Raw genomic sequence first — 17589 nt, 5'->3', positions numbered from 1 at the left:
TCTCTCTCTCTCTCTCTCTCTCTCTCTCTCTCTCTCTCTCTCTCTCTTCTCTCTCTCCAGATTTGATGTTATCTCTGCTGGATTCTAAACACTTCTAGAGAAAAGGTCTGGTCTGGGCTTGTTATTGCTTTATTGGGATAGTGAATGTTATGTTGTTCTAGGACCTCAGGGAATCCTCAGACTGAAAACCTGCAAACGTCCAGTGCTCCCAAAGTAGTCTGATCCAGAGCAAAGTCTGACTGCTACTTGACTTCTCCAAGCTCTCTGAGTTCCTGCTCTTGGTTTGGGTCTGAGTAGCAGTTGAGTGCTGCTGGACTAGGCAACTATCCATAATCTGGGAAGACCTGCTCAGAATGATATAAGTCAAGGCTCCCCTTTGGTCTAGGATTTCTTCCCTAATTATTCCTTCATAGGCTTCAGACTGTGCTAGAAACTTGAACTAAGACCCTGCCTCTGCTCCTGGAATCTGAGCCACATCACCACTGCTTTCTTCTGGACTTGGTTTTCTCTCCCTGTATAGTGCAATCATATATTGTGAATGTATACCACCTACGGCCTTCCCTAGAACAGAACACTACACTGGGGTGCAGTACAATCTACCCTGCATCTGTGACTCGGAACTGGTTAGTGAGTGACAAAGATATCATTTGGCACGTGTTTCTGTTACATTACCCATTATTGTTCTGGGCATGTCCAGGTGTGATTCTAGGATCTCCTTTTGCTCTCATTCACAGCTTCTCCCTAGGCACCAGAGTGATCTGTTCAGCCTTTTCTGACCAGACCCAGTCCTTAGCATTCATAAACCTCTCTGTCTCCTTAACCTGAGCTGGGCTGGAAAATTGACTCACTGTGGCTTTTGCTTGGATTTCCCCATCAGGATTCAGTCTGGTGCATTTTCTAGGTCTATTTGAAATAGTTATTTTTTTTTTGTGGGGGAGATGGGAAGGGATAAGGGAAGGAGGGGTCATTGTATTTCTTCCTGTTATTCCACCATCTTTTCTACTCTCTGCTTTCAAAAACTTACAGATCTATTGGAAAAGACAAGGTTAATTTATGTCAAACAATTGCAGATCCTCAGAGTGTGTGGAGACCTCAGAAGCCATATAATCTAACTGCCAAATGAATAGTAATTCTTTCTTCAATATGCCAAACAAGTGACCATCTAGCTTTGCCTTAGCAAATTCTAATAATAGGCAATCCAATTCCCTCTATTGGACAGCTGTGATTTTTTTTCTCCTTTCTAAAGTGCATCTGATTTTTATGATGTCTTTTATTTTTAGATTATATTCATCTCTGAGAATCTTTCCTCTCCCCTACCTAATAAGTTATCCCATGGAAGAACGGAAAAAAGAAAAGGAAAAAATCAATTTACTAAAACTTACCAACACATTACCAACACTTACCAACATATCTGATAGAATATGAAATATTCCCTACCCAGTTTCCCACCTCTGTAATGAAAGGAGGTTGGTGCATTTTCTCAATTTCTCTTTGAGGCCAAGATGGATCATTATGATTATACAGCATTCAGTATTAGTTTTGCTGTTGCTATACTTCCCATTTCCATTCATTATGTATACTGTATTCTTTCTTACTGCTTTCTTCATTCTGCATCAGTTTATATATATTCCCATGCTTCTTTGAATTTTATGTACATATATGCATATATATGTGTGTGTGTATAAGATTTCTTTTGATGCACGTATATTCCATTATATAGCACAATTCATTTAGCCATTGCCCACTTAGTGGAAATCTACTTTGTTGTCAATCCATTACTACCACAAAAAGTTTTTGTTTGTTCTTCATTCTTGAACAGGACCATGACATCAGGAAGGTGACTCCATGACTTGCAAGTGAATTGGATTTAAGCGAGGGAGGACTGTGCAAAGTCACCAGCCTCACTTTCTCCTCAGGAGCCATCTGGATCCAGTGGCAAGATATAGATTAGGATGAATGGAGATGGCTCTGGATGCAGTGGGAGACCTTGGCCTTTTTAAGCTAAAGTCTTTCCCAGGTGTCAGTTTGACTGAGGCAATACCCATTCACTGATTAAGACTAGGTAAGAAATGAGACAAAGAATGGCCTCTTACCTAGTTTAAAAAAAAATCAGTCTGGGAGGGGAAGACCTCAGTGTTTCTGGCCAAAACAGAAACAGTCGCTATTTACATTCACTCTGAGCCATCAGGGCCCAAACAATAACTAACTGGGCTTGGCCTGGGACCTATTGTTAGCCAATCATTGAAAGCAGAGTACTTTGGGTTTAAGGCATGCTCCTTTAAGAAAGAAAACTAGCCTGTAAACCTCAAGATGTGTTGTAAGGTCCCCAAAGGAATGTCAATTTTGACCACAAAAAGTGTTGTAATAAATACAATGGTATGTAGGCATACATTCGATCTTTGACTTTCTTAGGGCATTACACTTAGCAGTGGAATTTGAGTCAAAGGTATTGACAATTTTTATATTTTGTAATTTGTTAAAGCATAATTCTAAACTGCTTCCCAGAATGGTTCAATTCACAGCTCCACTAATGGTCTATTACTATGTCTGTATTCCTGAAGTCTCTCCATTATTAACTTTCTCTCTTTTGTTATGTTTTGATAATAATCATCAGTTTTCTGGGTATGAGGTAAAGCACCATAATTTTTTGGTTTGGATGTCTCTTATTATTTGTGTTCTGGAGCAATCTTTCATGAGACTACTTCGGAGAAATGTTCATATTCATTGGAGAATGACTTTTCTGTATTTTATACGTTTATACTAACTCCCTATAAATGTTGGCTATCATACCCTTAACAGAAATATTCGATGCAAAAATTTCCCCCAGTTGACAGTTTCCCTCTTCCTTTACCTGCATTGATTTAGTTTGTGTAAAAGGTTTTCAATTCCGTGTAGTGAACAGAACCAGGAGAACATTGTACACGGTAACAGCAATATTGTTCAATGAAGAATTGTGAATTACTTAGCTATTCTCAGCAATACAATGATCCAAGAAAATCCCAAAAAACTAATGATAAAGTACATCATCCGCCCCAGAGAAAGAACTGAAATTGATTAAATAGACTGAAGCATGCTATTTTTCACTTTCTTTCTTTCAATTTTCCTTTTATTTGAGTCTTCTTGTACAAAATGAAGAATATGGAAATATTTGACATAAAAAAATTTTTAATTTCATGTAATTACAATTATTTATTTCTTCTTTTGTGATATCTTCTATTCCTTATTTGATGTAAAATTTTCTCTCTAGCCAAAATTGTGAAAGATACTTGATTTCATACTTTCAGATTTTTGAAAAAACTGGTATTAAAAAAAGTAAAAAATATCTTGATGATTGTTGATTTATATTATAATCGAAGACTTAAATATGTCATTTCCCCTTCATCCCCACTTTTTCATTATTTCCCTAAAGATTTCAAATTTTTGCAACTCCAAATTTATTTTATTATTATTTTGTCTAGCTCTATCTAAGTATTCATTTGGAGTCTGATTGACGTATATTAATTGATCTAATAAATTTCATTTAAGTATACATAACTCAACCACAAGCAATGAAAGTCCTGAAAATTGTTTTTATACATTCATTTTAAAAACATTTTCTAGTGTTTTCTAATGAATTGATATAAGTATTTAGTGTGTCTTGGTAGATATTTTAGGTATTTTGTGAATTTTCTAGTTATTTTTTTAATGAGATTTACCTTTCTATTAACTCCTCTTGGATTCTGTTGTCATGTGACTGCTGATGATTTTTAAAGATTTATTTGGTATCCTGCTACTTTATTGAAATTATTGCCTAAATCAGCTTCTCTGCTTATTCTCACAGGTTTTCACAGTAAGCCATTATGTTTCAGTGAATACCAATAATTTTCTCTTCACTTTACCAGGGTTTATACCTTTAGTTTCTTTGTCTCATCTTATTGCTATCACTAGTATTTTTAGATTTATGTTAAATAATAATGACGAGAATGAGCATTGTTGTTCTATCTTTGTATTTACTGGGAAAGTTTTTAATGTTCCTTTATTGTAAATAAGTCTAGCTTTTGGCTTTAGTTATATACTTTTGTCATATTAAAAAAGGGTAATTTTATGCTTTTTTTTAGGACAATGCAAATGAGTGTTGCTTTTTATGAAACACTTTATCTGTATCAATATAATTTTTCTGTCAATTTTTTTCCAATTACATATTTTCTCTCATTTTCTCATTTAGAGTCTCTGATCATTTATTTTAAAAATGTCCTTTATGTCTCTATACTCTACTGATAGTTTTTTCAATTCTACATCGAGAACTCTGATTTCTAACCTAATTAATCCCCAATATTTTCTCTTTTGATTCATTCTGGTATTTCTGATATTCCTTGATTTCTGAGGAGCATGTAGAAAGCTATTTTTGGCTGGATCATTTTCCTTCATGTATAGTTCATCTTCTTTAATTTAAGTACTTAGTCATAATATTTTGATCTCTTTTTGAGTTATTGTACATTCTTCTTTCTGTCTTTATGAATCTTTCTATTTGTTTATCTATTTGTGAGATGGGTTTTGACTTAGGATTCTTCACTTGTTCTTTCAGCCCATCTTTTGTATGCCCTCTCATTGACATATGGTTTTTCTTTAGTCTTAGGTCCCCTCCTTTTTCCAATACTGCACAAATCCCTGTAATTGGACACAGCTATACAGATTTTATCTAATCATTATATCTGGAATCAGGGGATCCACTTTCAAATCTAGATTCTGCCACATACAATGAAAACTTTGTAATTCAGAGCAAGTCACTGTGCCACTTTGGATTTTGATTTACTCATCTAAATAGGAACAGGCTGATGAAAAAGCAGGGAAGGGTCCTAGAATCTTGCAAATATAATCAAAAGGGCTTTATATTGAAGAGGAAAGAGGATAAAGAACACTGCCTGCATATATTTGCCAAACTAGATATCACAGAGAGAAACTATACTGTCAAAGAATAGCAATAGAGGTATTCAATACTTTGTAAAGAGTCAGCAACAACATCCATAGCATCTGAGAGCTATACACAAAATGCACCAAGTATGGGTAACAAGAAAAATACACCAAAGATTCTAAAGAAGATTTGACTTTATAGGTGGCACTAAGACTACTTGGGATAGGACTCATGACTCTTATATGGGTCTAAAAGGGTATACTTTATTCAAAAGAAAAAATAATAAAAGGCAGGTAGAGTTTAATTTTATAGTAGAAAGTATTTTCATGTGAGGAAATTCTAAAGATGTAAATAGAAATAATTCTGAGGAGGAAAATATGATGCTATTGAAACTTGAGAGAAAAGAGGATGAATAAGCAACTCACGAATTTATATTAAAAATATGTATAGAAGACAGAGGCAAGGGTAGGGAATAGAGGAATATAGGAAAATAGGAATATAGAGGAATTGGGAATAACTTGGAAATGTGGCAAAATACTGCATTATAATTGGAATTATAAAATTTAGAATGAGTTGAGAATGACAAGAAAAATTAATTAAGGATAACACAAAGGGTTTAAAATCTATATTGTAGAGCAATAGAATATTGAAGAAGGTATTGGATGCCGCTGCTGAGAGTGGTTGGGGGAAGACAGGATGATTCACCTCTTGCTTCTTTTTTCACTTTTGAATAAAATTAATTTTGGATTAAAAAAAAAAGATAAACTCAAGATGAATAAGGGGATTGTAAGAACACATGTAGCCTCAAATGGTTCAGGTCACCAGGACCAGACAAACTACATTCCTATACTCAAAGAAACTGATAAAAAAGGATACTAAGCTAGTAACAATAGACTCTAAAAGATGTAGAAGGATGAAAGAAGGATAGAGGTCCAGAGAAGAGAGATGCCAAGATTTTTTTAAAATAAGAAAGTAGAAACTATAAACTAAAGTCAGTCAGTTAGCAAGCACTTATTGGCAATGTTATGTACCAGGCACTATGCTAAATTCTGGGGATGTAAATAAAGGCAAAAACATATTCCCTACCCTCAAAGAGCTTACAGTCAGTGAGCTTCATGTTGATTCTTGACAAAATTTTAGAACCACTTATTTAAAAGGAAATTGTGGAAATAGATGCAGTGACAATAAAGAGTCAATGTAGCTTCTTCAAGAACAAATCATTACAAACTTTTTCATTTTCTTTTTTGACAAGTTTATTACTCTGGCAGAGTAGGGCAATCTTGCAGGGATAGTTTACCTAGATTGTAACAAAACAGTCTTTGCTGACCTTGTATACGAGTTGGAGAAATATGGGCTAGATGACAGAATAATACATTTGAATTGCCTGAGTGACTGAACTCTTAATCCATGACTTAATTTCAGCTTGGAAGGATATGTCCAACACACTTCCCAGGGATTTGTCCTTGGTCCTATTTTGTTTAGCATTATCGTCAATGCCTTGGATCAAGGGAGAAAAATACCACCTTACCAGATTTACAGATGACACAAATTTAGAATGTATCACCAACACGTTAGATATTAGAGTCAAGATCTAAAAATATTTCAACATTGTATCAAATCTAACAAGATTAATTTTCATTTACAATCTTATAAATGTATTTAAAAACAAACAAGCAAACTTCACAAGTACCTCAGAATTGAAATACTCTTAAAAGCATAAAATGTTTTGAATCTAGGAGGGACTGTTGAGATCACCTAATCTAATTTCCTGATAATATTTTTGAGTGTATTTATATGGGAATAGAACTTTGAAATCAAACATTATTTTCCAGGGTTAATAATTCATTTATTTAGTACTTTGATAATTTTAGTAGTAAAAATTTAAAACTTTCTTTCTAACCGTCTTACTAAACTTACCTCTCTGAATCTCATCCAAATGAAGAAAAGTGTTTCATCTAAGGTTGCAAAGCTGGGAGGTATTGGTGTTAGGTGGAACTAGAAGCTGTGATTCCAAACTTCATTTCCAGGATGCATTTCTCTACAAAATATTGCCTAACCATTTAAAAAGGAAAAAAGCCATATATTTTTAAATAAAATTTTTATTTTAGTTCCAAATTATCTTCTTTCCTTCTACTCCCTTTGCCACCCTTTGAGAAGGTAAGAAATATGTTACCCTTTACATATATAATTCAGTATTTTTTAAATCTCATTTTGTCCAACTATTTGCCACATACATTTGACTTATTTTACTTCCTTTCCAAATCTGTTTTACTACTACTACTACTACTACTACTACTACTTCTACTACTACTTCTACTACTACTACTACCACCACTACCACTATTACTACTACTAGTACTGTTGTTGTTCTCATTTGTTGTAGTTTTTTCTTTTTTAATCACACATAGCAGCAACTTGATTCCTAAAAGAGAGAGTTTTCTTGGAATGTATAACAACCTTAAAGGAAGGGAGCATCCTTTGGCCAGAGACACAGGGATTACTAACAGATGTGGATTCTTGAACTCTGCCTAACCAGGTGTGAGATCTGAAAGCGATGACTTGGATTTGCTTCTATAACAGTTTATCCTTTGGGTCCCTCAGGCAGAAGCAAGGTTTGTACAGTTCAGTGAGGTACTTGGCTGGGTCCTCTTTCCGGGGCAGCAAATGCTGATTCTCAGGGAATCACAGAGGCTCAGACTTAGAATGAACCCCAGAGGCTGTCTGGTCCTGTCCATAACTGGACAAAAATAACTTCTAGTTACAACCTTGCCAACAAGTTGTAGAATCTCAAAGTTGGAAAAGAACTGAGACTATTTTGTCCAGTCTATGCCTGAACAGGAATCCTCTCTGCAATAGACCCCTAAACACTGGATACAATTATCCTCTCTTTTTTTGTGAGTCTCACCTTTCACAGCATATTTCTGTCCTCCAGGCTCATAGCACCATCCCGTGGTTCAGTCTCCCCTCGAAAGGGAAACAAACTTAGGGTTACTAGTGGGGTAACCTTCTGGAAACATTCCAGCGAGTCCCATTTCACTCCAGAGCCCAAGACAGGCATTCAGCCCTATGTTAGTACCTTGAAGGCTTCGGCTCTCCCAGAAGAGAAGTGAACCTGGGCTTACTAGAGAGGCAACCTCAGAAAGGGATTCTACTATCACATCCTGACTCTAAGACAGGAGGGACAATGCCAATTTTCAAAATTCTTGTAGTGTTACTGTTGGTGACATTGGAGTCTGGTGTAAATGATTGTTAATAATAATAAAAGGCACACGTATTCTTTTTGACATATCTTATTTAATCTTTATAACAACTCTGTGAGTTTTTAGGTGGGTATTATTAATATCACCCCCTTTTGGAGATGAGGAAACTGAGGGCTATTGAGGCAAATTTCACAAAAGTAGTAAATGCTGTTCCTTGCCTTTGAACCCGGGTCATCTAATTCTGTGTTCCATGATCTTTCAGCTACACAAAAGCTGTATTCTTGATTGTCCCTCTCAGATTTTCAAAGGAAGCCAGTAAAATAAAATAGAAAATAACCACCCTACCCCCCCTTCTCTGCTCTTCATTGGGCAAATAGTCCCTTTCAAAGGCAAAAAAAAAAAAAGAAATAAAACAAAACAGAGTTCAAGCTATTCTTACCACCTCCAACTTCCCCTGGGGTCGTATTTTAGTCCACAGTCACTGAAACCACAGGTATTTTAGGCTTATGTTTATACCCACATTTACAAGAGTCGAGAGATAGGTCCTACTAGGGGATGTGCTATAGAAGCCCGGAACCACTAGGGGGCAGCAGTGCTCTCCATCTTTCTTTGTGAAATGTGAAGCAGTCGGGAGCTGCTGGCGGTGTGGCGGATGATTTCTGCCCATGTCCATGCTGCAGAAACTCCTACAGTATAGACCAGAACCGGGGATTCTGCAGGGGTCATGAAAATGTAGTTTCAGCTGCAGTATGAAAACCAATAAGGCATCTGGTCGGTCCTCCTTAGGAGATGGCTACAAGCCCTCTAGCAATGCTTTTCCACATATCCAGGTTACTAGGAGAGTGAAGGAGGATTATAGGATTTACATATGAAAGGGACCTTAGAGAAGAAAGTCCTCTCATTTTACAGCTGAGGAAACTGAGGTGCAGAAGGGATTTGCCCAAGTATTCTTTGAAAGAGTCAATCATCAGCAACATTTACCTATGATGTGCCTGGCACTGTACTAAGTTCTGGGGATACCCAGACAAAAGAGAAATATTCCTGCCCTCAGGGAGCTTACATTCCGCTAGGGGAGAGAGCATATACACATTTAGGTATATGCAAAATAGATCCAAGGTGGGGGGACTGAATCAGGAAAGACCTCAGGTAGGAGAAGGTGCATGAGATGCAATGAAGGAAACTAGGAGATTCTAGGAGACAGAGCTGAGAAGGAAATGCACCCCAGGCGTGAGAGACAGCCAGTGCAAAGGCATGATCTTGAGAGATGGAGTGGTGTGTATAGGGGACACTAAAAAAGCCAGTTTGACTCAACCATAGAGTACCTAAGGGACAGTAAGGCATAATAAGATAGAAAAGGTAATTTTAGAACTAGTTTGCAATGGGATTTAACTGGCAAGCAGAATATAACTTGTACCCTAGAAGTAATAGGGGACTACTGGAATTTATTGAGATAAGGCTGCTAGGTGAAAAAGTGGATAGAAGTCTAGATCTGAAGTCCAGAAAACCTGAGTTTAGATCCGGACTCAGACACTTGCTGGCTGGATGACCCTGGGCAAATCACTTAACCACTGTCTACCCCAGTTTCCTCATGGATAAAACAGAGATAATAATAGCAGTTACCTAAAAATGTTATTGTGAGGATAAGATGAGATAATATAAAGCACTTAGCACAATGCCTGGCACATAGTATGCAGTATAATATGCATAAGGTGCTTTGCAAGTTTTAAAGCATCAAATGGAAAAGATGATAAAGAAACTCAAAAGGCAGAGGGAAATCCTCATTTGAGTTAGGAATTGAGGGAGTGTAAGAATATAACTGAGAAAAAAGGAGAAAAAGCATTATTTTAAGCCAGAAGTGTTCAAATCTTCTCTTTACTTACTACTTCTTATTTATTCATAATGCATAGTATTTGTATAATCTATTCATCATGTATTAATAATCCTTTGGGCAATGGACAATTCACTTGATCTCTCCAGTTGCTCAGTTTCTTCAGATTTCACCAGGGTTTGAAGAGAGTGCTTATCAATGAAACCACGAAAAGGTACAAGGAATCATATTATTAATATTCAATCCAATACCCTTTTATTGTGGCTGCTTTATGTAAATTACTATGCTAATCATGGTGCAGTTACAGTTTGGGTGAGACATGATCCCTGTACCTGTAGAGATCACAGCCTTGTGGAGAGACAGTGTATTGCGATGTCAAGAACACAGGACCTGGTGTCAAAGACCTGGGTTCAAATCCCAGATGTATTACACTTAGCACAATGTCTGGTAGGTAGTAAGTGGTTAATAAATGTTTTTTTTTTCATTCATTTATACCTTCCTTCCTTACTTAACTGACTGTGATTTTAAGCAAATCACTTAACCTTTATTTCCTCATTAGTAGAATGAGGAGGTTGGAATGGATGATCTCTCTGGTAACTTCCAACTTGAACAGATAACTACAATGCATAACATCCATGACAAACGAATCAGTAATCTATGCAAAAAGTACAATGTGAGATCCAAATGTGGAAACTCTGCTTCTAGATAAGGGGGAAATTAGATAAACTTCATAGAAGAGGTAACATTTGAGTTAGAATAGACATCCATATTTATAATAATAATAATTAATAATAGTAACAGCTAACATTTTTATAATACCTACTAAGTGTCAGGTGCTGTGCCAAGAGCTTTACAAACATTATCTTATCCTCACAACAACCCTGGGGAGGTAGGGACCAATATCTCCATTTTACAGATGAAGAAACTGAAACAGACAGGCTAAGTGACTTACCCAGGGGCATATAGCTAATAAGTGTCTAAAGCTGCATTTGAATTCAGGTCTTTCTGACTCTAGATTTGGCACTCTATCAACAATGATAGCAACAGCAGCTCAGTTTTATAGAATACTTAACAATTCACAAAATAAATTTGCTCATAACAGCCCAGTAAGGCAGAGATCAAGTGTTATCATTTCCATTTTAGGAAATAGAACCTCAAAGAGGTGAAATAATAACGAATTAGCACACAGTCATAGGACCATAGGTTTTTGAGCTGGAAAAGACCTTAGAGATCTTCTCATACAATCTCTTCATTTTCAGGTGTGAAAACTAGGGCTCCGAGATGGGAAGTGACTTTACCAAGTCCACACAGCATAGCCAGAGCTGGATCTAGACCTGGGATCTTCTGGCTCCAAGTCCCATGTTCCTTTGTTGTTGTTGTTCAGTTGTTACTGTCGCGTCCAACTCTTTGTGACCGCATTTTGGGGTTTTCTGGCAAAGATACTAAAGAGGTTTGCCATTTCCTTCTCCAGCTCATTTTATAGATGAGGAAACTGAGGCAAACAGGGTTAAGTGATTTACCCAGGGTCACACACAACTTGTAAGTGTCTTAGGCTAGATTTGAACTCTAGAAGATGAGTCTTCGTGACTCGAGGCCCAACATTCTATCCACTGCATCATCTAGCTGCCCCATGTTTCTACACTTCATCAAATTTCTCTACATCAATAAATAAATATAAATATGCATGCACATATACACATGTACTATATATACAGAGATAGTTTATAGGTAATCCATAAATAATAAAAACACAAACATGTAAAAATAAATAAAAAATAAAAACACAAGCTCTGTTTAGTATTTAAAACATTTACCAGTTTGGCTCAGGATGCATTTCTAGGCTCATTGGGTATTATTCTCTTTCATATACAATACATTACAGCCAAACTGGGCTACTTGCTGTTCCTCAAACACTATGGTTCGTCTCCCATCTTTTGCACAAGCTGTTGTATGTGCCTGTACGATATTCCCTCCCTCCTTTTGCTTCTTAGAATCCCAAGCTTCCTTCAAGAATCAGCACAAATGTCCCTTCTTATATGAAGATTATTCTAATTCCCCAGTCACTGATGTCATTCCTGCAGAAATTATTTTACATTTACTCTGCATATATTTTATATCTACTTATGTGAGTTTTCATTGTTTCCCTGCAATAGAATCTAAGCTCCCCAAGGAAGATTGAACACACACACACACACACACACACACACACACACACACACACACACATACACACAGAGAGTTTGGTGCAGAAATATATCAAACTCAATTGGGAAATAGGCAGGGATAGGGAGAGGTGGAGTTAAGAAAGAGGCTAGTACTGGGGAAGGAAGTCACAAGTAAAGCAAACTACCAGATCCCAAAGAGGTAATAAAAAAAAAAAAGAAAAAAGAAAGAAAAGCAAAGAACTGGACATTGGAAAGTGGCTAAATAAATTGTTGTGTATGAATACAATGGAATATTATTGAGCTTTAAAAAAAAAAAGATAATGTCTGAGAATCCTGAGTAGTATGAACTGATGCAGAATGAGTTGAACAGAACTAGGAAAATAATTTATGCAATGATAATGATATTGTAAAGAAAAAAATAACTGTCAGACTTCAAAATTTTGATCAAAATAATGACTGATCCAGAGGACCTTTAATGAAGCTTGATATTCTTCTCCTCACAAAGAAATGATAGACTCAAGATGTAGAAAGAATCATGCATTTTTGGACATTGCCACTGCCTAGATCTGTTTGTTTGACTTTGCCTATTTGTTCCTCTCTGTTTTTAATGTGGGGTGGGGGAATGTAGGGGAGGGGATAACAGTGATGATGATGATGATGCCCCTTTCCCTCCATTTCTAACAAAAGTGGGTGTTGTTGTTTTGTCAGAGGCATTTTATACATCTATTGATATAATCAAATATATGATATTTCTTCCTTTTATTTACTTAGTCAATGATATTGCTAGTTTTCCTAATACTGAATTAAACTTGCATTCCTGGTATAAATCAACTTACTTATAATGTAAAATCTTTATGATATTGTTGCAGCCTTTATGTTAATATTTAATTAAAATCCATATGCATCAATATTCACTTGGCATATTGGGTTCAACAAACTGTGGTTCATAACCTTAGGGTTAGCTAAACTTCGTGAGCTATACAAAAATAGGATAAGGGCTAGATTTGGATCTGAGTTCTCTGGTCCTTGGTTTAAAGTTTTCTTTCTCTGTTTTGACTTTTACTGGTTTAGATATCAAGAACACGTTAGTATTCCAGAAGAAATTTGGTAGATCCCTCTTTTTTTGGATATTTTAATATTTAGTATATTTAATATTTGATTTGTTTTTGAATATTTAATATAATTAATTTTTAATAAATCATTTGCTCCTGGGATTTTTTTCTTTTATAATTCTTTGCAGCTTTTCAATTTCTTTTACTGATTTTGGGTTATTTAATTTTTTATATCTTGTTCTGATAATCTGGGCATTTTATGTTTTTTAAAAGTATAAATCAACTTAATTTAAGTTAGTTTTACTACCATATAGTTGGACAAATTGATTGATAATAATTTCTTTTATTTTGACTTTATTCATTGTGAATTCTCCTTTTTTATTTTTGATACATGTAATTTATTTTTCCTTCTTTGTAAAAATCAAATTCTTTAATGGTTTATTTCTTTTCTTCCCCCCAAAGTGCCCCAATTATAATTATTAATTCAATTTGGATTTTTGAAAAATATGTTTTATCAATCTCCACTTTCATTTTCACAATTTCATTTTTTTGTCTTTAATTGAGATTTTGTTGATTTTCCAGGTGTTGTTATTAGTTGCATGCCCAATTAATTGATCTATTCCTTTTTCTATTGTGCATGAAAATATTTGAGAGACATATTTTCCTCTCCGTAACTTTGGTTGAATATCAAAAATTTGGTATATTGCATTATTGCTATCATTTTAACTGATGATTATTAATTTTATGATTTCTTCTTTGACCTATCAATTCTTAAGATTAAATTACTTAGTCTTCAGTTAGTTTTTAATCCTCATTTCTGTGGACATTTATTGAATATATATTATACTATATATATATGTATGTATGTATTGTATTCAGTAAAGCATATGTTTATTATTTGTTTTTCTGCATTTGTTTGTGTGGTTTTTTTGCCCCGATGCATATTCAATTTTTGTAAAGGTGCCACATTCAGTTGACAAATACACATACAAACATTCTTTTTAAAATTTCTACTCTGTAATTGCCAGTGATCTATCTTTTCTAACTTTTCTAAAGTTCTATTCAATTCTGTAAATTTTTTCTTTTTCTTTTCTTGTTAAATTTGTCTAGGTCTGACAGGAGGTACATCGAGGTCCCTAATTACAGTTTTACTGTTTATTTTGCTCTATAACTCATTTAGTTTTTCCTTAAGCATTTCAATGCTATGCCATTTGGTATGCATATGTTAAATAGTGATATTAATTCATTGTCTATGGTACCTTTCAACATAATGTAGTTTGCCTGTTTATCTCTTTTAAACAAGTCTGTTTTTGCTATTGCTGTGTCTGAGATCATGATTGTTACCTCCTGCCTTTTTTAAACTAGATATTTTACATAATAGACTTTTCTCATGCCCTTTCTTTTAACTGAGTGTTTATCTTTAGGAATCAAGTCTGTTTCCTGTAAAAAATGTATTGTTGAATTTTTCTTTCTAACCCATTCTACTTTCCTCTTTTGTTTTATGAGTGAGTCAGTTCCATTCATATTCACAGTTATAATAGTTAATTATGTATTTATTGTCATTTAGTCATTTTCATTCATATCTGACTTTTCATCACTAGAGTGATTTGCCATTTCCTTCTCCAGCTCATTTTACAGATGAGGAAATTGAGGTAAACAGTGTTAAGTGACTTTTTCAGGGTCATACAACTAGTAAGTGTCTAAAACTGGACTTGAACTCAGGTCTTCCTGACTTTAAGCTTGGCATGCCAGTGTGCTGCCTAACTGCCAATTATGTATTTACCTCCTTTCTATTCTATACTTTCTCTTCTCTTTGCTTCACATCCACTTCTCTATAAAGGAGAGGATAGTGATAAACAAGTGTGCATCAGTGCTCTATGCTTGATGTAATCTGCTTCCATCTCCTCCCTCCTTCCCACCCTCCCCTTCTTTCTCTCCTTACATAGATCCCAGTCATAGATTCTTACGCTCTTTTTTTCCTTTTAAAACCTCTTTTTAAGATCTACTCTCTGAGGTTACAGTTTTGCTTATGACTGATCCTTCCTTTATCCCATCTTCCTTTTAATTCTCATCCTCTCCCTTCTCCTTATTCCTTTTCTTTTTGTGATGTATTGAATATATTTCTATACCCATTTCTTTGTGTTTGTGGTGTGTTTACATTCTTCCCTGCTTTGAACAATTTAGATGAAAGTGATGTACAAATGATCCATATTCTACCCCCTCTCTCCTTGTTTGTGTAGCCTTCTACTTGGTACCCTGGTAATGTGTGATAGTAAGTTTCTCTACCCTTCATCCTCCTTTCTTCCATAATGCAAAATTTTAAAAAATAATTTTGAGAATGGAGGGGCTCTCACAATTGTCCACATGTAGTCTATCTGAGACAGAGTAGAACAACTCATTTGACTGGGAAATCTTTGAGATCAAGGACTGTGTCTTACCTTTCTTTGTAGCCCCAGCACTTATCATTGTGCATATAGCAGGCAGTTAATGAATACTTACTGACTGACTGACTCTTTCTGAACATTGATGGGCACTCTCTCCAACAACCTGTACTTATCTTCTCCTTATGTGAAATTCTGTTTCTAGTCCTCCCCTAAATCCTCCAAAGGGTATGCACTGAATGTGCTGGGCTGCTTTCTGAACCCCTTTAGTGCATTTTAGGATTACATCAGCTTTTCCAGCAGTTAGGTCACACTGTTGACTCATATTCATCTTGTAATACACTACAACTATAGCATAGTCAGACTTCTCCCAACCTCTATTTATGACACTGATTTTCTTAACCCACTTACAGGGCTTTATGCCTATTAAATTTTACCTTATCATATATGACTATTGTTCTAGTCTGTTAAGATACATTTTGGGGCAGCTAGGTGGTGCAGTGGTTAGAGCACCAGCCCTGAAGTCAGGAGGACCTGAGTTCAATTCTGGCCTCAGACCAAACACTTGTCACTTACTAGCTGTGTGACCCTGGACAAGTCACTTAACCCCAATTGCCTAAGAACAAAAACAAAAACAAAAGATACATTTCTATCTTGACTCTATCATCCAATGTGATAGCTATCCTTCCCAACTTTGTTGGCAAGTATACTCTCTATACTTTCATCTAAGTCACTGACCAAAATGTTGAAGTCTCAAGTTTCATTCATTCAATCATTCATTCAACAAATATGTATTGAGTAACTAAGTACAAGGCTCCATATTAGGCACTCCTGAGAATGCAAAGATACAGAGCTGAGAATAGGAACTAGCAAGAAGATTTCTAGCCACCAAACAGCCAAACACACAGTCTGGGAACGCAATGGCGGATAGTTTTGGATGTGACTTTTTTTCCTACAAATGGACATATCGGCCACACCAAAAATTATCTTCTCTATAGCACACATTTATTTTATGTTGTCAATTTTATTCCTTCTCTCTCTCTCTTTCTCTCTCTCTCTCTTTCTCTGTCTCTCTGTTTGACCGTGTTTGTCCTCCCCTGTCCCCACTTCATTTAGAATTGAGGAAGTGCATGGACTAGTGTCAGGGTTATGGTCAGTAAGATCTAGGACATATATTGGTTTCAATCACCATTCTGCTATTGGAGCAGATCTCCAGTCTGTTAATATCAGTATCCTCAATTTATAGGAAATACATACATATATATATATATATGTATATATATATATATGAGGAGAGAGAGAGAGAGAGAGAGAGAACTGGAAGATACCTTAGAAACTAGCACATCTAACTACTATCTAGCCTAACTCCCTTGTTTTACAGATGAGGAAATAGCCCCAGAAAAGTTAAGTCACTTGCTCAGAGAACACAGCAAGTATGTAACATGGAATTCAAGCCAAGGTCTTCCTGACCCTAGGTCTAGCACTCTGTCCACTATACTATCTTTGTATTCAACTAGGAATTTTGCCCCATTCCTTATGCTTGCATAAGCTTTATCACTCTTTATATGAGGCAATTGGAGGTAAGTGACTTGCCCAGAGTCACACAGTTAGTGAGTGTTTTGTGTCTGAGGCCGCATTTGAACTCAGGTCCTCCTGACTCCAGGGCCAGTGTTCAATCCACTGTGCCACCTAGTTGCCCTTAAGCTTTATCACTTTCAAGCAAAGTTTTCATATAGGTAAATGCAAAGTAATGAAGGTGGAAAAGATACTAATGTTTGGGAAAGATAAGCGGGATTCCACTTATCATAGCCTCTTACTAACCAGGTGTTAAAGATCATGAGAGTTGCTCTCTAGGAAAAGGAGTTAGCTGAACCCTGAATTACTTCATTGATCAGAGTTTCAAATAAGTTGCACTCCTTGACATCAACCTTCAAAGTTAAGGATGTATCCCAAATATTGAAGCATCATGGAAACAGAATTCCAAAGTTTGAAGGCGCTTGAATCGATTGATTCCAGTACTAACCAGAGGCAGAATGCTCCTTCATAACATCTCTGGCAAATGATCCTTCAGC

Source organism: Vombatus ursinus, unplaced genomic scaffold (genome assembly GCF_900497805.2).
Source record: "Vombatus ursinus unplaced genomic scaffold, bare-nosed wombat genome assembly UNPS02014973.1, whole genome shotgun sequence".
Lineage (NCBI taxonomy): Eukaryota > Metazoa > Chordata > Mammalia > Diprotodontia > Vombatidae > Vombatus > Vombatus ursinus.
This window is presented reverse-complemented; position numbering follows the sequence as displayed.